The sequence below is a fragment of the Zootoca vivipara genome, chromosome 6 (assembly GCF_963506605.1).
Source record: "Zootoca vivipara chromosome 6, rZooViv1.1, whole genome shotgun sequence".
In the NCBI taxonomy this organism is placed as follows: domain Eukaryota; kingdom Metazoa; phylum Chordata; class Lepidosauria; order Squamata; family Lacertidae; genus Zootoca; species Zootoca vivipara.
Window position 1 is genome coordinate 62293590 of NC_083281.1, and position 23205 is coordinate 62316794.

Here is a 23205-nt window from a genome sequence, read left to right on the forward strand (position 1 = left end):
GGATGTGTTTCCTTGCGACTGCTTCCCTAGGATCGCTCCTTCCCTGAGATGTGTGGCTCAAAGGCGAAAAGTACAAATGGAGAAATGTTGCTCGACAGCACAAAGTGCCATTTGGGTGTGTGGTTTTTATCTTCTTCCTCTCAGGCATTGTCTTAAGGCACTTTTTTTTTTAAGTGTACAGTAGCAGTGTGTAAATGGCAAAGTGAGCAAATAAGATGCAGTTGGTGTCCCCCCCCCAGTGCAACATTTCTGATGCCTTTTAGCGTTACTTACCAGTTGTCCCCCTCTCCCTCCTCCCTGATTTCTGCTTACTGTAGCAAAATTACATCAAATGCAAGATAACAAAATACTGTCAGGCTGGGATTGTTTTATATGGACAGCATTAGACAGGAGCAGAAAGATCTGGTGCACTAATAGGCAAACTCACATGAGCGACCTAGTCCATTGACAGATTTTTCCTTTGTTCTCTCACTCGACCCACTTTCTGCCAGTGATTTGTGACATATTTTGCAAGAGATCAAATAAGCCCCTGACACCTGATTGCAATGTAGTGCTTGTTTACAGTTGCAAGGGTTCCCTCCCCTCAAAAAAAAAAAAGGACCCTTAGACAAGATGGAAGGTTTTAACTTGAAGTAATTAAATTTGCATTGGGACTGTGACAGGCATTTCCTTACATATGCTTCCAGCTGAGCAACTTTTACCATAATGGGCCTCCAAGGCACCAAAAGAAAGGCAGGTTGCTGGTGAGATAGTTACCTTTCCACTATTGTTATCTGCTCATTTGAATATTGTCAAATCCCTCTGTCACCATGCGCTCCCTATGAACATCCAAGGGATGGGGCTGGCTACTTTTGCATACAGAACAGTGGATGGTCCTTATTTGCATCTGGTAGAATGCAGGTTATCTTCTTTGCAGTGAAATAGCTTAGTCTTAAGTAGCATTTGGTACGGAGGCTGCATTATATGTCAGATGGGGAACATCTGGACTGGAACTTTCTACCTAGCCCTTAAGACTCATGTGATGCCCCACACTCTTTGCCTCTGGCCCAAGCGCACTAGTGGAATGTGGCTCCTGGAAGGTTTCCCGTGAGTAAATGTGGCTCCCAGGCTGAAAATGGTAGCTGCTGCTGCAGCAGCAGCTACTGGAAGCTCTTGTGGTAATGATCCTGCAATGGCTATTTTCACATGCAGCACTAAGGCTAAGCTATGAAGTAGTGGTAGTTAATCCCTGGTTTGGGGGCCCCCAGGCATTTTTATGTCCCTTCCCCCTCAAAAAAAGCCCTACCACCTTGGGTGGCAAAAAGGAAAAAAAATGCAGTGGACATGGCTCCAGGGTGGGAGGAGACAGTTGTCCGTTGCAACTTGAGGCAAAGACTCAGCAAAGTAGGTGAGGAGGCTGGGAAAGAAAATCACAAAGAATCTGGGATGCTGGTCTGAGGGACCAGGATACAGGCTGGCAGAACGGAGGAAGTGGATCGAAGCAAAGAACCAAATCTCTTAGTCCCATGCGTCCAAAAGGAGCAGGGATGGTCCCAGGCAGGCCAGTGGATGCTGTTTTGCTGTCTCATTTACCCCCTCTTGGTGGATTCCATTCTGGGTGAAGAGGATGCAGCTTGTCCAAACTGGGCTGATGGAGAAGGTCTCACTTCTCCCTCTGATGCAGCCTGGTGAAATTGAAGCCCGTGACTTCAAAGGGCTGGGCTGGGCTGGGCTGGGGGGGATGAGGCAAAAAAGCATGGGTGGTATCCAACTTGGGCAAGGATTTCCTCTTGTGTAATGGAACTCCCACGCCCCTCGATCTGTTCTGGGGTTTTTGCCAGCCCTAGCCTGGAGCAGATGTGGTAACCAGGGTGCACACAGTGGGTAGAATAGTGCATACATCCATGCACTGACAGGTCATGGCAGCTGGATACTGCCCCTTATTAACCACCCCTAAGCAGGGACGCAGGTGGCGCTGTGGGTTAAACCACAGAGCCTAGGGCTTGCCGATCAGAAGGTCAGCGGTTCGAATCCCCGTGATGGGTGAGCTCCCGTTACTCGGTCCCAGCTCCTGCCAACCTAGCAGTTCGAAAGCACGTCAAAGTGCAAGTAGATAAATAGGTACCGCTACAACGGGAAGGTAAATGGTGTTTCCGTGCACTGCTCTGGTTCGCCAGATGCGGCTTTGTCATGCTGGCCACATGACCTGGAAGCTGTACGCCGGCTCCCTCGGCCAATAACGCGAGATGAGCGCCGCAACCCCAGAATCGGTCACGACTGGACTTACTGGTCAGGGGTCCCTTTACCTTTACCTTTAAGACCATTAGCATTAGAATAGTTCTTTGTATTACAGTGATGATGTCTGTGTGCTACATGTTCAGAATTGTTTGTTCATTGTTTGTGCCATTAAATTTCAGGGTGGATTATAGTCCCATATTTCTTTTTGATACCTCTTTTTTTTCTTTGCTGGGAAATGAAGCATCACACTCAACAGTGTCCAGGAAAGATCATTTAAAACAGTTAAACAGGAAACAAACATTATATGCATCTTTCCTGACCTGTTGTTATTGCCTGCCTTGTGTACAACATAGGTTAGGAGAAGTAATTATTTTCAGCCCACTGACTACGCGCAAGATCAATAGCTTCTGAAAGGACTATAATGATGGGCTGACCCAACCGGCTCTTGCATTATTCCTTGTTTATACTCCTCTCATCTCTCTCACCTTTGGGCTACAACAAAATGTAATTTATGTTTAGTATTGCTACATAGGAGATGAAGGGTCAGTGTTTAATGAGGGGCAACCGTGATTGGTATGCAGGTGTAGGAAATCTTTCATTGGTGGAAGACAGTCAATAAATTGCTACCATGAAAGATGTATCAGTTGAAAAATGTAGAAGATGGTGAGAGTGAACAACAAATTCAAGTTCTTCATTAATAACGCCTGCTGTCCTGCTCCAATTACCTGGAAACCCAATCCCTCATGGAAACAAGAATAGCTTGAATGGTCCAGTCTTGTAAATCTTGGTTCCCAGTATTGGGATGTGTGTTTGGTGATCTCTTCCCATTGCTGAGGTCAAGAACATATGAAGGGAAGGAAGAGATCCTGAATGGTATAATGATCAGAGGGTTGGATTAGGACCTTGTAATTTCTCTGCCCTTTCTTCAGTTGCTGCTTTGGTATCTGACCTCTTCCTGTTTTGGGCCATGTAACTGCTTTTGGCCCCCCAAAAGTAGCACCCAGCTCTCCCACCTTACCGGATTGTGACTGCCTGGAGTCTTACATTTCCTGAGAGCTGACATTTTACCCTTCACATTTCAGTTATTTTGAACATGGGTTTGTGTACCTGGGAACAAAAGGTGAAAATTGCCACCACCCCCCATTTCAAGTCTGAAAGAAGCTCCGAGCCGCTGAGTTCTGTACGGTTGCTGTTGCAAACCCGTTTGAAAATGGTTGCCATCACCAAACAATTTAAGGCATAATCCTCCAGGAATATATCCTGAGCAAATCTAATTTGAACAAATGTGGCTTGCACAGGAGTGCACATGTGAAAATCCCCTCTGGTCTACTGAAATATGTACAAAAGCTGTCCTTGGTGAATTATGCCCTTATTTATTGCATAATAAATGTAATTATTACATAATAAAGGAAAGCATGGTTCTGGTGAACTTTTGCTGCCTGGAATTTTGGGATTCCTGCAGAATTGTGGTAGCTGATTTGCTTTTAGATCCTCAGCAAAACAAACTACCAAGATGTTGAACATTGAGGGTAATGCAGTCATTGGACTTGGTAAATATGTGCACAGAAATGTCATGGGCTCCTCCTTTGTAGACAACACACAATAGCACCTCTTGGGAGCAGTGTCATTAAAAAAAAATCACCAAGACATTTTAAATAGTTTTCCCATAGTCTAGAGTTGTGTGTTTCAGCGAATGAGACTGGCCCTTGTGCACGACATTTAATGAATTATTGAACTTTGAAGAACTTTTGAGAATCCAAGGCTCTGTGTGACTGAGCAGGAGACATGAAAAATGTTCTTTATCTTCCAGTGTATCTAAGAGACAGAAATAGATGCTTGATCAGACAATACGATCCCTGAGTGAAGGATGGTATTAGCATTAAATATTTACATGTGTAGGGAGCATCCTGACAGGAGAAAAGAGACGGTGTGCTTATTGTCAAGTTGAATAGAGCCAACTGCTCTGCTGGCTGCTTCTGTAAGCCTTTCTTTTCCTTGAATAACCAGGGAACTATATTTGTAAGAAATGAGGAAATGCCTCTTAAAATGAATCCTTTGGTGTTGGGAACAGTTGAAGATTGGGGATAAGTTAATAATCACTTGAAACTGTGGTGTAAAATGCTGGGAGCACTCATTGGCGATACACACCCAGAGGCTTGGAATCAGAAGGAGCCTTCAGATTTATAGGGGTATAGTCTATTTGTTTCCTGCATAAGGAAATGAATAGCGGCCCTTTTCAGCAAACATATGTATGTCAGTCTTGAGCTGGAAGGAGAATGGAAGATGGATAATAACTTCAGAAAGAGATTTCCTTGTTTTCAACAGACTTTTGGTGGAGGAAATGAATTTAGGTTTTAATTCTTTGTTGAAATGTCATTTTGAAATCATTATCATTACTTTTTAAAAAAAGTTTAATACTCTCCTTATGAGACTCCCATAAGAGAGCAAACGGCTAGGTGAATATGATATAAATAAATCAAGTTGTAAGCTTATTGAGGCATGGATCGGTCCCTTTCTTGCTGCTGTTGATGTTCAAAAAGTAGGAAGTGCTGGGTATCCATGTTGTTGCAGAGTTACGACCATAGTGTCATCTTAAGCCTAAACTAGCCCTCTTGCTACTTTCACTGTGGTGATGCTCAGCCCCTGGGAATTTCATGCCCACAAGGATATACTGTGAAGCAGAATTTGCAGTGCAAAATAGGGTCATCGTATAATGAGGGTTCAGACATAGCACTATTTGTCTCAGGCTTGCATGCTCCCCTCCCCCCTCTGCTCCTCCAGCATCATGAACATGTCCTTCTAAAGGAGATTGGTAGCTTCTAGTTTAGATTAATGACAGTTTAAAATTATGTCCAAAGCCTGAAGTGTAGTCATAGCTATGGGTTGCTAAAATAAAGCAAACTTCTTAAAGTATGAATTGAAGTTGACTTGTTTAAGCAAACCATGGTTAACATTAATAACAGTTTATTGGGTTCAGAGGCCATGCAGAAGTTTAGTTAATTTAAAGTGGAAAGTTTCTGTCTCTTCACAGTTGTGCTGGAATGAGGATGGGGAGGGGACAACACACAAGCCTGAAACTCACCTAGACTCATTGTAATGCTAAACTATGGTTTAGCATTATGTCCGAATCAGCCCATTGAGCCTCCCTGTCAATGGGAGTGAGGTATGAGCGAGGTTGGTGCAACTTATGCCTGATGGCCTTCATCTTCATCAGAAAATTCAGCTTCATTCTATGTCCCAGGGGATATAAAATCTGTAATGGATATTTTCTTCCATGGTGAAAGGAGAGTGAGTACCTTTCTGACTAATGTGAATACTGCAAGTGTCACTTATCTCAATTGTGGTAGCAGCGCAATAGTCTTAGTATTTGCTACCCTGGTACATTACCACTTTCTCATATAACATTGCAACATATATTTTCTGCTGTTTTTCTTCTTATGCATACACAATTCCCTACTCTGACATCTGTCCCCAGGCATTTGCAAGCTAATCTTCCTGCCAGAGGTCGTCCAATTCTAAATTCTTTCCCCTGATAATAGGTCATTCTTGGTTATGGAAACTTTGGTGGAAATTACCATATTGGAAGTGTAACATAATGGCCTGTTTTAAAAATAGTAAATCTGGAGAACATAAATTGTGGCATATTGTATAAACATGCCACACAATTATGATTTATAGAAAAATAAATTCTAAAAAAACAGGATAGGTAAATTAGATTTATTTATTTAAAGCATGAAGTTTGTTACACTGTGATAAACCTGTTTGGATTTAATGATCTGTCATGTTGAGCAATTAAAAGCAAGTTATTAATACTGAAGCAGAATGACATGAAACAGTTATTCTTTCTTAATGCATTTTTTGCCATTGACATCAAAAGAGGAAGAAAAAACCCTATAGCTATTTAATATATGGTGTGCTGTTTCAGAGGTTGCTAACTATTTCCCCCCTTTTCTTAATAATAAGTCAGATTGTTTTGGTGGAGTTGGAGAGCGACTGATGTTTCGATGCAGAATGGGGATTGCAGAGAATGTTTGAGTTTCCTGACATTAATTGCAATCCAGACTGTTGTTACATTGCACATATCCTGTGATTTATCTAAATATTAGTCCCATTACACCTCCCCCATACATTATGTGTTGTAGACAGAAGTGCATGGGAGCTGTGATACCTTGCCCTATCTCTCCTTTTCACCCGATCCATACCCTGAAGTCTTTGGGTCTACACAGTGTTGCACACTCGTGGAGGCTGGCGATCCATGGAGAGTGGATGCAGATGTGCCAGTTAAGGCTAGATGAAGTCTAAAATAACCCTGATTGTAAAACCATACATTCTACAGAAGATAGACATGATAGTGTTTTGCATTATTGGGCATGCAATCATTTACTCTTGGGGTGTTCCTGGTTCCATCTGTTTCCCTCAAAACCACTTACTGTGTCAGGGAGCAAAAGTGAACTTTCACTGCCTGCTTTTAGTGTGAAGGCTGCAGTATGGAGTTTTTGCGGCCGTCACTCATATCAGCATAACATCCATTTGCTATTAGCATACAGTATATAGAGAAACTCTGTTATTCTCCAAAATTTTAGAACTTCTCCTGGAGAACATTCCAAATGCCTAGCCGGAGCATATTCCAGAATTATGTTCTTACTGGTTGCAGTGACTAGGGATTATGATGCTGGTGCTGATATCAGAAGCAAATGAATATTTTCAGAGCATCCCCCTTCCTACCCGGCCCAAGCACAAACCAGCACCTGCCAGGTGGAGGGATAGATGCACATGGAGCAACCATACACATGAATGAGACTGGTCCCCAAGGAAGAATCTGAACTTTGGGGGGAGGCCAGTCTAGAAACTGACCTATGCTAACAAGTAGCCACGTACCCCCTAGGAAATGTATTTAAGAGATCCTGGGAACAAAGCACTAGTTTTCTAAAAATTGTCCATGAAAGCAAACTTAGTTGGTCTCTAAGGTGCTACTGGACATTTTTTTAATTTATTCCGACTGTGTCAGACCAACAGGGCTACCTACCTGGATGTTAGTTTTCTGTTCCTCTCTCTTACACCTACCTTGGGTTTTTTTTGGGGGGGGGGACTAAGAGACCAACTAAGTTTGTTTGCTTTCGTGGACAAATTTTTTAGAAAATTAACAGATCAGTGCTTTTTCCCCAGGATCTCTTAAATGTCTCTTAGTTGGGGGGTGGGGTTGTTTACTTTGGTTAAAATAAACCACAATTCCAAGAGTTCAGATGTAACAGAGAACTGTAGCAAAACACTATGAGGCACAGCATTGCAGAGCCGTAACTGTGTGTCTCTGTTTTCTTATTCACATGTTGCACACCTCAACATGGGAAAGGTAAGTTCAAGGTTAACTTGTTCCCATAAATACCCCTGTTAACGTTGTCTAGTCTCGGAAGGGTGGGGGAAGGCAAATGTTGCATTGTACCCTGTCTTTGCTACACTGACTAAATTAGCTATGCAACTTCCTTGGGTTGAGAAGATGAAATTTATGTGCACATCGCTAGGTGGCACTGCAACTTCGCTGAACTCAGCGGAGTCTCGAGCCTTTCCTTGCTGCCGCTTCAGCTGCTTTGGTTTCTAGGTGTCAAGGAAATTGTTTTATTGTTAAAGGGCATAGTGTAATATATTCATCTCCATCCAAGGCAGCCATTTAATGCCCTGAAACATGGCCCTCTCACAGCTCTGGCCTGTTAACTATGCTTATTTGGTGTAATAATTAGCAGAATTTCTCACTAACAGGGGCACTTACCAACGCCTCACATTTTTCCTCTGTGTTTTTGTACGTGACGGATTGCGCATTCTGTGAATAAAGTTAAGCGGGTCAAAACCTCAGCCCTGTACGACACCGCTATTTTCCGCACAATTGTTTTCGAGCGGGTGTACATTAACCTCTTCCTGGATCCTCGCAACGTCTTATGCAAACAATTTTTAAAAAAAGCTTTTTGAGCAATAGGCTGGGAAAGGTTTGCAAACACGATGCTGTTAATTGTTCAACTTTGGGTGTGAAAGGCAGAGAATAAATGAATAGCTATGGGAGAAAAAGAGAATGGACTTCCAACTGGGACTTCCAACATGTAAGAAGGCTGTTGTGGTATACTGTAGATTACATGCACGCTACCCCACCTCACCTTTAGGTTATTCAGGAACAAAACTTTCACGTGTTGCACCATTGATAATGTTTTTTAGCAACAGGAAAAGCCAAACACCACTACAAGCAGCCTTCCTTTACTTGGTGTTTTAGAAGATAGAGTTAATTGGATCCATTGCTGCCTGCATTTGAATGCCTTTCAGTCATAGGATTGTTGAGCAGAAAGGGACCTCAAAAGTCATCAAGTCCAGCCCCCACCCTGACATTGTAGAAAACACTACTGCAGCGTTCTTGTTAGGAGGCCTCTGCTTTAAAATGTCATTGCCTTTGTATTCTTAAGGCAGCCGTGGTACCAGGGCTGCATTTGCCTGTGGCTGACTTTGTGTGTGGAAGTACTCTGTTCCCCCTATTTTAAGATGTAGTAATAAAATAAACCATAGCATTCAAGGAATATAAGCCATAGCCCGAAAATAAGACATAGTGATGGCGCAGCAGCAATGCCGGCCGCGGCAGGAGGAAAAAAATAAGACATCCCCTGAAAATAAGCCATAGTGGGTTTTTTGTTTGTTTGTTTGTTTTTGAGGAAAAATAAATATAAGACGGTGTCTTATTTTCGGAGAAACACGGTAGAATGCCAATTGTTTGTGTGGGAGCTCCACAATCTCATGGTGCATTTTCTTCCCCCCCCTCTCTCTCACACAGACATGCACCCCAAACATACTGGACAAATACATGTGTATTTGAGCTGAACTGAGCAGAAGAGGATGAGTGGGGAAGGAATGGGAACTCCCATCCTCAACTGATAGGGATGCAAATTGCCTTCTCCCTGATTATAAGGGTGCTGGGCATGGCATGGCCTGCAAGTTTAAATGTCTCAGCGTCTACTTCAATTATTTGTTGTGACCACTGATAAAATTGGGACGTCTTGTGAGGGCAGAAAACTTTGCTTGGGCAGCTGCATCAGTTCCCCAAGCTGGGGTTGCGACAGCCCTGCCTTCAGGCAATGGGTGATTTTGAAACACAGTAAGCTGCCTGACACTGAGTTAGACTTGTTCTGTATAGCTCACTGTTCTGTATAGACACTGACTGGCAGCAGCTGTCAATGGTTTTAGACAGGACTCTTTCATGGCCCTACCTGGAAATGAACCTTGCGGTTGAACGTGGGACCTTTTGCCTGCAAAGCAAGGGCTGTACTTCTGAGTTAAAGTTAAACATTGATTTCCTCTAGTTGGTGTTGGATGCCTCCTGGAGTTTTAAGTTTGGCTTCTGAAATAATATTTGCCAGCTGTGCAAGGAACAGTAGCACTTTGGGTCTTGCTGTTGCATCAGGGCCTGCCCACCTTGGGTCCACCTTCAGAGTTCAAGAGTTGTTTAAGATTCACCGCTTCTAAACTTGAAGTATATAATTAAAACGGCAGTGGTTAATGTTTCTTCCTCTTCCCCAAAGCCATTGACGTGAAACGGATCTGTTCATTTTGTTCCTTTCCGGGATGTTTTAGTGTCCTAGAAAAGGGATGGACACCCTACCCTGTGCTCAGAATGGACCTTTCTCCTTAGGTCCCCCCCAATTCCAATCCTTCTTATTGCTCGGGCATTTTGAGAGCTCAAGCATTTTGGAAAATGATTGTTGAAGCAACATCATCCATTACTTTTGTCAATATATCTTTCAATACTGGGTGTTGGGTTTTTTTGTCATCTTAATTTTATACCAGATTTAGTCCCCAGAATGTAACCTGGTATAGTATTAAATGCTCTAGTGATTACTATACTGCAGGGATGGGGAACAGATGACTCTCCAGATATTGGACTCTGACTCCCATTATACCCAGCCAGCCAGCGTAACCAGTGATCGAGGCTGATGGGAGTTGTAGTCCAGCAACATCTGGAGGGTCACTGATGGCCTATCTTTGCTGTTCTGCTTCTGATACTAATTGGCTTAAGGTCATTATTTGAACCTAGGTCTCCCCAGCCTTAGTCCAATCCTCTAACCATTACACACTAGTCCCTCTTTATGACTTACTTATTATTGCATTTATGACCCATCTTCCTTCTAATGAGCTCAAGGTTACATGGTTCCTCTTCTTCCCCCCTTTTATCTTCGCAACAACCTGGCAAGGTAGGTTTACTTTGGCCAGTGAACACATCAACCTGCAGTAAATCAAGTCAAGTTGCTTTGAGACTTTTCCCTATTTAATATATTTATTAATAAAGTAATAAATAAATGAAATCAGTGAGGGGAGGCGGGGAATGTGGAGCAAGAGACTTGTCTTTTGAGAACACCAAACACATAGTTTGCATTATTTTATTTTCACACTCCCCCCTGCCCCACCCACAATTCATTTCATTCGTTCTTCTGAATGAAAAATTGGGCATGCACACCCTCCATCATTACTCCGATGAAAATAGGGATATTTCTCTCTCCCCCGCCCAACTGACCCTCTTTGACTCCCCCATTTTTGTGGCCTCCCGCCCCCCGCAGAACATTTCCTATCAGAAGAAGGGTGAGCGCCACCATGACTACACCAACGGGATGCAGCACACACACCCTCCACTGCCCTGAGAAAAACCATTAATCCCAATTTTATGTTCATTGGTAGATTTACAAAAAGAAAAGCACACACCAATAAATAAATTTCCAAAAGGGGTGAGATTAGATATGGATGCACAAAGCATTTTTATTTTTATTTTGAAAAATCAGGACACCTTGCGCTCGATCCACTCCCACTTTCTTCCTCACCAAGGTGGCACTGCCCTCAAAGCCGGCACATTATGTGGAGCAGGGCCTTGGCAGCAGCAGCCTCTCCTCCTCCTCCTCCTCCTCCTCCTCCTCCTCCTCCTCCTCCTCCTCCTCCTCCTCCCCCCCCCCCCCGTTTTCCAGCAGCCACTATGAGCTGCCGCAGGGAGGAGGCTGACAGCAATGACCATGGAGAGCTAACAGGATGCTCCTTCACAGCTGCTGCCATTGCTTGGGACAAGTGCTGGCTCATATTCTGGGATCAATCAGAAGCCAGGATGGCTTTCATAATTACAAGACTGTCCCTGGAAAATTGGGACACGTGGATGGTCTGGGCACTACGTTTGGCCTGTGGGCATTTGGTACAACAGCAGAAGTTGGGAGCTGGGATTGGAGTGATGGCCATTGAAAATAATTAGTTGTTTTGTACAGGGTTTGTGGGCCCCCAAGCATCTAAAATGAAAGTTGTGACCTTATAATTCAAGCTTTTGGTGGCCAGGCGTCGGCCAAGATGGAACTTAACCTCTGTGCCAAATTAAATGTATACAAATTTTTTTTGGCTAAGAACAGGGGTCAGCAAACCTTTTCAGCAGTGGGCCGATCCACTGTCCCTCAGACCTTGTGAGGGGCCGGACTATATTTTGAAAAAAAATATGAACAAATTCCTACGCCCCACAAATAACCCAGAGATGCATTTTAAATAAAAAGACACATTCTACTCATGTAAAAACACCAGGCAGGCCCCACAAATAACCCAGAGATGCATTTTAAATAAAAGGACACATCCTACTCATGTAAAAACATGCTGATTCCCGGACCGTCCGCGGGCCGTATCCGGCCCCGGGCCTTAGTTTGTGGGGACCCCTGGCTAAGAAGATAACAATTGGTTGATCGTCACATAGTGTGCAAACCAAGCAAACTCTCATAACATTTTTTGGGCACTGTGCAGGTGATGAAGAAATTAGAAACTGCTGGAATCATTATCCAGCCACCACAGATATTGTCCATGTACTTTCAAGCATTCCTTAGCCATAAAAACTAGAAAGCTTTTAAAAGAAGTAAAGCTGAGGTTTTCAGCAATGTGAATTCTGCACCCGGTTCCACCTTCTACAAGATTCCAGTGGAATCTTGACGCACATTATTTTGGGTTTAATCAGTGCAATGAGGAGTTTTGTGCTCAATTTATTTACCCTGAGCCCTTGTAATAGGACAGCCTATGAATCAAATAGATAAGATTTACTCTCAAAAATGAAACAAAATGTCTGAAAATGAAAGTATTTTTATTTTTCAAGATGATATCTTCGTTTTCCGTCCCCTTAATCCATTACTGGGATCAATGGGCCAAAGAAAGCAATAATGTCTAAGTTGTTTTGTGACAACAAAGGTATTCTTCAAGCAAGTTACTGTTGATGAAGAAGAGTGATTTCTTTGTTTTGTGGAATGTGTCTCCTTTTGGCCTCTGTAGCACATGCTTTGCGGCTCTCTAACGATTGCATAATAGATCAATGTCCCATTGTCTTCTTGCCTTCTGTAGCACTCTGCTGTTACTCTTTTTGGAATATTTGACCTAAGGAACTTGTAGAAACAAGGAAGGGGAAAATCCTCCCCCAAAATTTCCTTTTGCAACAGAAAGTAGATGCCAAGCATTTAAAACAGCTCTTTATGGACTGTGCAGTGTTCATTAAAACCTCCCTGGTACAAATACAGTGTTTGAGTTGTGTATTTTATTTATTAAAATATTCATCTGTTTTGCACAGGAGAATTCTGTGAGGTTTAAAAAACCAAGTATATATATATATTAAAACAATTAAAACCTAGAGCACACACACACACAAATATTTTAATAACATGGAGGTTAAGGCTATCAATGACTGCTAGCCATGATGGCTATCCTCTGCCTCCATGGTCAGAGGCAGTAATGCTTCTGAATACCAGTTGCTGGAAACTCCAGGAGTGGAGAGTGCTCTTGTGCTTGGATCATGGTGGTTCATTTCCCACCTGCATTTGGTTGTCCATGGTGAGAACAGGATGCTGGACTAGATGAGCCATTGGCCTGATTCAGCAGGCTCTTCTTATGTTCTTAGCCAGTTAATCAATTTAAATAGTAGTAAACAAAAAAACCAGAAGCAAACAGAATTCCATGGAAAAGCAGTCATGGAAGTGCATGCTTAGTGGCTCTCAGTTGCTCTCTAGAAACCCACAGATTTCATTGGGTTTTGAAAACGTAATGGGGAGAGGCAATGAAACCTGCCTGGGTGGATTTCCAAAGTGTTGGTGCCATTACGGAGAAAGCTGTATTGCGGGTAGCTCTCCCCATTCCTGGAACAGTGGGGGTACCCAAAGGAGTACCCCCCCCCCCCGCTTAAGCTCTCCAGGAGGAGTCTTAAAACTTATGTGGCTTTATATGGGACAAAACAAGCTTTTAGTGAATGGTTTTCAAACTCAACCCTTTTTTCATGGACCGCATGAAAATTGCTGGCAGGTCTCTTTGGCTACTTAATCCTGTTTGTTCTACAAACCGTGAGGAGAGGAGATAGAAAGCTTTCACTTTCTGCCCACATAAATGACAGTTGTCCAAATTTGGATGTCACTGGGGGATGGAGGATAGCCCAGTCCTCATTGCCCACAGTTGCTCATTTTCATAATGGATTCCTGTACCTGAATGAGGCCTTTCTGTGCCCCACATGCGGAAAGTAAAGAGACACTGGAGTCTCCTTGAGAAGAAGAAGAAGAAGAAGAAGAAGAAGAAGAAGAAGAAGAAGAAGAAGAAGAAGAAGAAGAAGAAGAAGAAGAGAGGAAAGCATAGAGGAATAAATAATAAATGGTCCGCCTTGCTCTTTTTGTCAAACTGTGAAGTTATCTGCGCAGATCTAGATTTGTGACATCTCTCAGTCTAACCTCACGGTGGAAGCATAAACTGGGGAGATTTCACATTTTGCTTCATAGTGAAAAATGTCAAGAGGTAGCCATTTTGTAACCGCCTGTGAAGATGTTCAAATTCGATGTAATGGGCATGACAGCTACAGTATGTGGAAATTTAATGCTCTGGCTACTTATTGATCTTCTCTTTAGCCGATGGTGTGGGCCCAAGCCTGAGCACTTAGCACCTGGCCTTAGTGCTAATGTAAGATCTTTAGAGCGGCCATCAAGGACAACTTTGCAAAACTGCACTCTGACAATTAGAAGGCTTTTAAAATGCACAAAGAATTTACAGAACATCATTTTTTTATGGTATCAGTGCTATCTTTAGGAATGTTTCAAGCCTCTTTTTTAAGAGATAGTTTCTATTTTAAATCATTTAGTGGTCATTTTGTCTTTGAGGATACCTTTCTCCTTTCACTGTTATCTGTGCTGTGTAATAAATATTGTGCATTAAATAACAGTTTGGACTACAAGTAAGTGTTTACGGGGATCTGAAAAGCCAGATATTAAGAATGTAGACGTCTGCCTTAGACTATTTATCCATCTAGCCTAGTTTTCCCCAACTTGGGTCCTCCAGATATTTTGGACTACAACTTCCATCAGCCCCAGCCAGCGTAGCCTGAATTAAAGGAGTGACTAGATATCTAGCAACCAAGGACAGATAAAAGAAAGTCTTTAATGCAGCACATAGCTAAAACTATGGAACTTGTTCCCACAGAAGATAGTGATGGCTACCAACCTAGATGGCTTTAAAAGAGGACTATACAAATTCATGAAGTAGAAGACTGTTGATAGCTACTAGCCATGATGGCTATGCTCTGCCTCCACACTCCCTGGAAACCACAGGAGGGGAGAGTGCTCTTTGGCTCAAATCTTGCTTGTGAGTTTCTTGCAGGCATCTTAGTTGCCCCCCGGGAGAATGAAATGCAGGACTAGACGGGCCATTGGCCTGATCCAACAGGCTCTGCTTATGTTCTGATGTTCAGTGGCAGGGCTATGGGGATGTCAGGTACTGATGCTGGCCCTGGCTGGATCAAGGCATACATGTATTGCATAGATTACCTGGTAATAATACTGCGGTGGTGGCTATAGGTACTTATTCATCTTTCAGCAGTTTTGGTTTCCATTAGTTTCTTTGCCTTGTTTCTCTCCCCCACCCTACCCCACCCCACCCTGCCCCCTTACAGGGGCTTCTTGTTTCCATTTCAGTGCAAGATTGGAAGCAGGCTCCTGTTTTCAATTGTCTCTACCTCTGAACTCTAACTGTCAGTGGAGGCACTGTTTAGAATAGTCTTACATTAGTGTAAGGACTCATCACGCTTTTTTCGTTGCCAAAAGTCAACTTTCTTTGAGCATTAATCTTTTAGCCTGGCTCCATCTCTGTAATAATTTCAGTATGTCAGGATTGATTTGACAGAAGGCTATCGGCACATAGTATTTCCACCCCCTCCAACTCTAAGCTATGTTGCTTCAGAGTGAGATTTGACTCTCTCTCTCTCCCTCCAAAGAATGAACGCTCTCTTCCATGTGCCAAACACACTGGTGTGCCAATTAGAATTTACAAACTTTTATGATGAAAGTTGAAGTTGTTTGGTGTGCATCTCCTATCCCATTTTTGAGGAAGAGGGGGGGGGGAATACTGTGGGCAGAATGAAGTGTCTAATGGAGAGATTAAGTTATATAATTCTCTAAATTATATAATTTGATTTAATTATTTAACAATTTTTTTATAAAAAAACACTACTTGTAAGAAACCTCTAAGCAGTATTTACAATATTTGTCATAAAGGAACCAACTCCCAACCCCGATAGACAATCGCATAGAAATTTAACGAGGTTGTTCGTGAGGGCTCTCCATTCTGGGCATACTACTTTAGTACACAGAGGTCTTCTCTGCCTTTTTCATTTTATTCCTTGACACAATTCCAAGGTAATGTGGTATAGTGGTTGGGAGTATTAGACTAGGACCAGGGAGAGAGAGGGTCAAATTTCCACTCTTCCATGAAGTGGCTATTGAAGCATACTGGGTGGCGCTGGGTCAGCTGGTTTCTATCAGCCAAAGCCTACCTCACATGGTTGTTGTGAGGCCTAGGCTATAAAGTACCCCCCCAATAATCTTTTCTTTTTTGTTCCATTAAATCTGTTAAGTCAACATTAGTTAGTTTCATAAGAGGACTGCTTTTAAGGATGGGAGGAGAGGACCAACCTAGCAAGGCTTGTTGCCATAGTTACCCATAGTCACTTTCCCCACACACTCCTTTTGCCTTTGGTTTGCTACCTTAGGGGTATGTGGGAAAGTGTGAGAGAGGCGGGGGCTGGAGAGAGAGATACTGGGGGCAGGGGTGGTGATTGGCTAAGGCCACCAGTTTCTGATCTTGAAGACAGATGATGCTGTCAAGGCGTTCATGGTCCTGCCAGTAGTTTAATTTTATAGGGTATCCTTTGGCAGGGCAACACCAAAGAGAGGCCATGTTTCAATGGTTTATCATTTGTTAGCTTCCTACCGTACTATAATTACTTTGATGGTTAAATCAAACGTGACGAATCTAACACTTGGCTAGACAAGGAGATTGGCTATTCCATTTCATTAATGGCTACTGTTATGTGCCAGGTTGTGTGTGTATGTGCGTTTAAAATAACATCTCTTTTGGATTTTTTTTTAAAAAATGGCAATTAGGGGGACCTTCAGCATTGCGGAGGCAAGGGTCTGTGAAAGAATGCTTCTAATGAAGACCATTTTTCACGTGTAGCAGAGCTGTTTCTGTGCATAAATTAAGTCTTTGCACAGTTACGTAGGGCAAGCAAATTGTGCATATATGGATGATTAGAAATTTTCTTTCTCTCTGTGTATCTCAGTGGAAACCAGAAAGTGGGCCAGCTGATTTATGAGGTGAGGAGTTGAAATAGGGGAAGCAAATCTATTCTATCCCTGTATGTTATGCAGTTGGTAGATAGTTGCTCCACCATAAGTGCTGATGCTTTAGATTTCTTAGCAAGATGGCCACCAAATGGTAGGAATGTGCTTTTTGTACTAACTGTGCTAGATTTGGCTCATCTCTGTACCTTGTAATGTGTAAAACAGCAGATCCTTTCCTGTTCTATACCCTTTTCTTCCATAGGCATGGCAGACTTTCCTCAATATTTGATCTGTTGGTTGCTACTAGACATGCAGCTAGCCCTGAAGGGAGGGTGGAGATTGGTGTAATGTCTGCTGATACCCCAAATGTTCTGATGCTTCCCTAAAACAGTGTCATTCCTGTGTGCATGTATGCATTCATGCTACAGAGCATAGAGGCACTTGGGAAGTTCTCTCCCAAGTGAAAAGTTCTGAGTTCCCCAAACAGTTTTACTTTCAGATCCTTTCCGGTTTCTTATGGGTTGTGGCCTGGGCAGAGTTCTGAGGGCCAGATAGAGAGGTCTGGAGGGTGACCCCTGGGTATGAAATTCTTCACCTATTAAATAAAAAAAATTGGAATAGAGGGTCCAATGGTTTGACTTGATATAATAAAGCATCTCCTTCATACATTTGTGTAAGAGAATGTGCTTCAGAACTGCCCCCCCAACCCTCCCAAGTTGGAAGATTTCTTTTTAAATAAGTTTGAACTAAAAACAGGTTAGCAACTTGTATTTATAGCCCGTTGTAACAAGAGTCAATCAGTGATGTACTTAGCCTGCAAGCTTCAATGAATCTCAATATGCAGAATAGTTATTCTGCTATTAGCATGATTGACTTTCCATCAGACAAGCCGGTGCAAGTACATTTTCAATAGTTACTGAACAGAGAGGGTAAACTAGGAGGACACAAAGTACACACTCTGCAATAACATCAAACATAAGCTGACAAAATTACACATGAAGTTCATTACCGTAATAGGTAGCTGTGCCAAGAAGCCATCACGGCAGAATGCGAGCTTGTTACCATTTGGGAACTCTCTGGTGTGAAGATAAATAAAATGTGAGTGCCACGTCTCCTTCTAAAAATATTTGCTTAATATTCATCGGATTCTACAGTCGCTTCACCTTGTAATCAACCGTGGAGACTGTGATTTGGTAACAATATACCTGTAGTTTTGGATTGCGTGGACTGTAGAGAGGCAGGAAAAGGTGCTCAATGATTTAGGATTGTGGCCATGCTTCATTTAAGCGCTCTCTCTCCCTCTCTCTCTCTCTCTCTCTCTCTCTCTCTCTCTCTCTCTCTCTCTCTCTCTCTGTGTGTGTGTGTGTGTGTGTATTCATTCATTCATTCAAGGTGCATATGCTGTTGAAAACTGCTTTAGGGTTATTATTGTGGTCTGGAGTGTGTCTCTCAGTCTGTGTCCTGGAACATATTGCTTCTATGCTACTTGGCAATTTATGTAGATTTCATTCTATGCAGATTGCTTGAGAAGCATCTGACACAGTTCATACCTGCTTTGATCTGTGGCCCTCCAGACGCTGATGGACTCCAACTCCCATCATCCTCAGCCAGCTTGTCCAGTGGTCAGGAATGATGGAAGTGGTGGTCCACCCTAGCCAAATGGCTCTGACCCCCTGTCAGTATGGACAGGCATGATGGGAATTGTAGTCCAAGACATCTGGAGAACACAAGGTTGGCGAAGGGTGGTCTAATGGGAGAGCGATCCTAGCAGGAAGAAGTTATGTTTCCCCTCACTGTAATTTCTCTGCCAAACATTTTTATCATAGATCAGCCTTCACTAATGTGATGCCCCTGAAACAATTGTATCAGTTGGGGCTGATGGGAGTAGTAGAATACCAACATATGGAGGGCCATAGCTTCTTCACTCCAGCTTTAGATTGTTACCGGTAGCCCCACTGCTAGCTTCTGCTCCTCTGAGGTTATCCCAGTTTCCAGTTCTGCAAGTGCGACCAGTTCCCCTACAGGCCAAATGTTCTCCACACCTGAGTAAGATCCAACAGCATAAAGCAGCGTCTTCCCGGCAATCTTGCTTTGTATATACCTGACAACAAACTTCCACTGGCTTCTTCCTGGAGAAGGATTTTGCAGAACCTAAGCCATTTACTTGTATTATTTATCTGTAAAAATGTGTGTGCTAATACTGAGTTAGGCCAAGACATTGCTCCAAGTCTTGAAGCAGCCTTATTGGCTTTCTATTATAGCTTTGTTTGCACAGGTGAAGCAAGTGTTCATCCATTTCAAATGTTGGCAAACAGATTCTGGTGCATTTCACATCTGTGTTGTGTAGTCTTTACATTTCAGAGGGGGTGTGGAGAAGAAGGAACAACACACATTTTGTTGCCAGCGGTGTTTCTAGTCTGCAAGTGAAATACAAGCACATCGCTAGACTCACCCATGGCAGTTTTTCCTGAGCAAAGCTTGACATTGCCCATTCACCCTGTCTTAGTGTCTGTTGGCTGTATTTCAGCAAGTTGGGATTAATACATGTTTTTGTTTGCTGTGTGGGGAACCTGTGGCTTTCCAGAAGTTGCTGGGCTATAAGTCTCAGCAGCCCTCACCCATGATCTGCATGGTGATTTGAGTCTCTTGTTTCAAGCACCTGGGCAAAGGAATTTGCCTCTCCTTGCAACGCCTGTTTTTCCTGATTGAGAATGTAAGAAGTGTGTGTTGGCTGAACTACCCAGTGGAGGGGATCTGCAGAAGTCCAAGGATGAATACCTGACATCTTCAACCAGGGTTGGGGGAAGATTCCCCCACCCCCACCCCAATACCCGAGATTGATGTTGCTAGTTGGTGTAGGTCAGAGGTGGAGAAGCGGTGGCCCTCTGGGTGGTGCTGGATTCCCAACTAGCATGACCAATGATGATGGCAATTGAAGTCTAGCAACATCCCTCTGTCCATGCATTTAACCTTCATAAATTTCCCCATACCTCCTTTTTAAATCATGTAACCCTGGGGCCACTACCACATCTTGTGGGAACAAATTGCATAAGTTAACTATGCATTGTGTGAACAAGTCTTTTACCCCCTTGCAGATACCATTGTGGGCTTTGTTCTGAGAGAGCAGCTCATAGAGTTAGACGGGATGAAGAGACCATCTAGTCAAGTGCACACACGGGGCCGTACATACACATACGCCAGGTTGTCTTCTGGTTGCCACACCCTCACTTCTTCAGTAGTAACTCCTTGTGTGCTCCCAGATGTGTTTAAAACACATATTTAACCCATTACTCATGTTCCCTCAATGCCTGCACAGAACTGGTCTGTTCATGTCTCTCTGGGGGTGGGGGAAGTTGCCACTTCTGCAAGCTCTTTACTTACCTGTTGAGGTTACTGTAAACACAACACACTTTCAAGCACTGGCTCAGTCAGTTGGCAAAGCACCCCCCCACACACATCCCTCTTCTTTCCCCTTTATTCCCAACCCCCGCTTTTCGTTTTGTTTTGGAGGAATTTGCAAGTAACTTGATGTATTTGACACGTGTGTGACAGCTCCGTGTATATGAGAAGAGATGTGTGTTGTACCACCCAGCTGTGTGTGTATTTGTCTGCACATCAAGCAGGAGAGCATTCGCTTAGTCAGATCTGACAATCAAATGTGAGCTGATGCTACCTCCACTCCAGAGTGCATTTTAATGCTGTGTGCTTTTGCCAAGAGCTTAACATTTGACAAAGAAATTGTCAGTATATATATTGCTACCCCATGCGTTTGAATTATATTTTCTCTACCAGCTCAACATCCTTTTATTGTTCAAACAGGAGAATAAGCCTTTTAAAAAAAGAAGTTTTGGTGAACTCTGCTTGAGGCTCAGCAAAACCAGACCTATCGTTTCAGTGTGTTTAATGCCATAAATAATGTTAATATAGCTACATTCACTGTGTCTACATGCAAACATCCAAGTGTGCATGTATAAATATAGATTTCTAAACTGCAGTACTTTTCAAAACTAACACACACGTGCACGCGCGCGCACGCACAGACATACAGTGCTTTTTCCTGGGGGTACACAGGGGTGTGTGTACCCCTAAACATTTTGTGAATCTAAGTTTGGCCTCATTGAGGGGCAGTATATGAAATCTCAGAATGCACTAATGTGTTGCCTGCCAGCTTAATCTAAAGTTACATTCCGCTTGGTTTCACCAGCAACTCCATGTCACTTTCATAATGTGTCCCCAAAGAAGTCTGTAAACTCAGCCAGATCAGGCTACATGTCTGTTTTATAAATTTTAATGCTGTGGTTGTCAGTCCACTTAGAATCAGTGAGCTGCAGTTAAGCGAGCGTTGGATGGATTACTCAATGCTACCTGGTTGTGGTTCAAAAAGTCTAACTGTTCTGTTGGCTGTGCTGGCATGTACTGGTTTTGAAAAAAAATGGGGTGGCGGTGGGAGGCTGTGGGAGACTTCCTCTTCCTGGAACTCTGAATGGCCACAAGGGCCCAACCTCCAGTATCCATAGTGGCAGTTAAGCAGAGAAAAACAATGTGATTGCAGCTAATTGCATCTAGGTGACTTTGGAACTCCCTTCCCATTTTAAAATTGAATTTTAACATTGTATTTAATCTGTATTTTAATTGAATTGTTTCTTTTATGCTTGTTTTGATATTTTTGTTGTTTGCCGCCCTGAGCCTGGTCTTGACTGGGAAGGGCGGGGTATAAATAAAATTATTATTATTATTATTATTATTATTATTATTATTATTATTATTATTTCTAGAGAATTTAGCCTGGCTCCCTCCTTGTTGTCCTTCCACTGGCAGATGATTACTTTTTAGTTCCAACAGGTCTCAAGGTGGTTCACAGAAAAGATCAACATAAAAACCACAATATATATAATCAAAATAAAAACAACAACCCAATAACACCCCCCCCAAAGAGCCTCATTTTAAAAGGGCATAGGATGCGCCCCCAATGTTTTAAATACCACCACCACCACCATCATTTTATGGCAAATTGTGTTTTGAGTGCACTGCACAACATTTCATTTCGGGACTATCTCCACTACAGATTTAAGGTGCAATCCTGTGCACATTTACCTGTGAGTTAGCCCCACTGAACACAGTGGTGCTTTCTTCCCAGTAAATATGCATAGGCTAGTGTTGCCAGTCGTTGTGCACTTTGCTCAGGGATCTCTGGAAACTCTGTCATTCTGTGAAAATGACTGGTGCTCTAAGAAAATACTCAGCACCCTTGCAAAACGGTAATTCCCGGGTAATTCCCGGGTTGTTGTTGTTTTTGGAAAACCCGTGATAGATAAATTGATATGAAAACGATACACATTTGTACTATAGAGATATCTTAGAATGCTTCATATTCTTTTGTTTTAAGACTGAAGGGTACATTTAACTCTGTTTCTATTTTGATGGCTTCATTTAAATTAGTCTTGTATTACCTACCTGCAAACAAATCAGAGTGCTCAATAAAGACCAGACATAGGCTAACCTCTGCTTAAACTGCAAGCAAATCAGGGTGCATGCTCAATACACTCTGTGTTGCTAGTCCTCATCTTGTTATTTTCATACTCAATTTTTCCCATTCTTGCATAGAAAAATTTACATTGTTCCAGCCAGTTTTTAGTGATTTACCAAGTTAAAACAAAGCCTGATTGGGACATGCAATGCAAAAGCTAAATTTCCTTTGAGCATATAATTATTGAACCACATGAGGCAAAGACCATTTTGATTAGAGCGGATAAATGATCATGGTTTTTGGGTGACACCCCCTCCCACTCTGGTGGACGGAGCTGGTGGAGGCTATGTAAGAAATGCATATAGGGCAACACCAGGGTTTTCTGAGCTAATGACTCAACCTGAGAAATGCCATTTCCATAAGTACTGTAAAAGTTTAAAATCCATTAGTCTTGTAACACGATGCGGAAAATAACGATAAGCAAAGGAATGTGAAACAAAACCATAGATGTAAACTGGGAAGAATTGGGTTGGATCCTTCGTCATGAACAGGAGCTTTTGTTTTTGCTTTCATTTACTCTTTTGCATAACAAGAGATTAGCCCCACTCACCCAAATTGCAACCAAGGATCTTTAAACACAGCACACACTGAGGCTCCAATATTACTGTACTATACACACTCAACTAGAAGCAAATTCTATAGAACACAAGGGGGATTACGTCCGAGTAAACTTTCACAGGGGTTGCGTTGCAAGGCCTCTTTATATGAGATTTCACTGTCCAGTCCTGTGCACATTTACTCAGAAGCAAGGCCCACATTTTGATGAGGCTTACCCCCAAGCCAGTATGTTTAGGATTGTAGTCTTAATGTTTTACCTCATCCCTCTTTTTTTTGTCCCAGAGGAGT

General features: G+C 42.7%; 1 protein-coding gene across 6 annotated transcripts in view; it reads left to right on the forward strand.

Annotated features, from left to right (window-relative positions):
• FTO (FTO alpha-ketoglutarate dependent dioxygenase) overlaps positions 1-23205 on the forward strand; it is a 249524-nt gene that overhangs the window by 16214 nt on the left and 210105 nt on the right. The window lies entirely within an intron of this gene.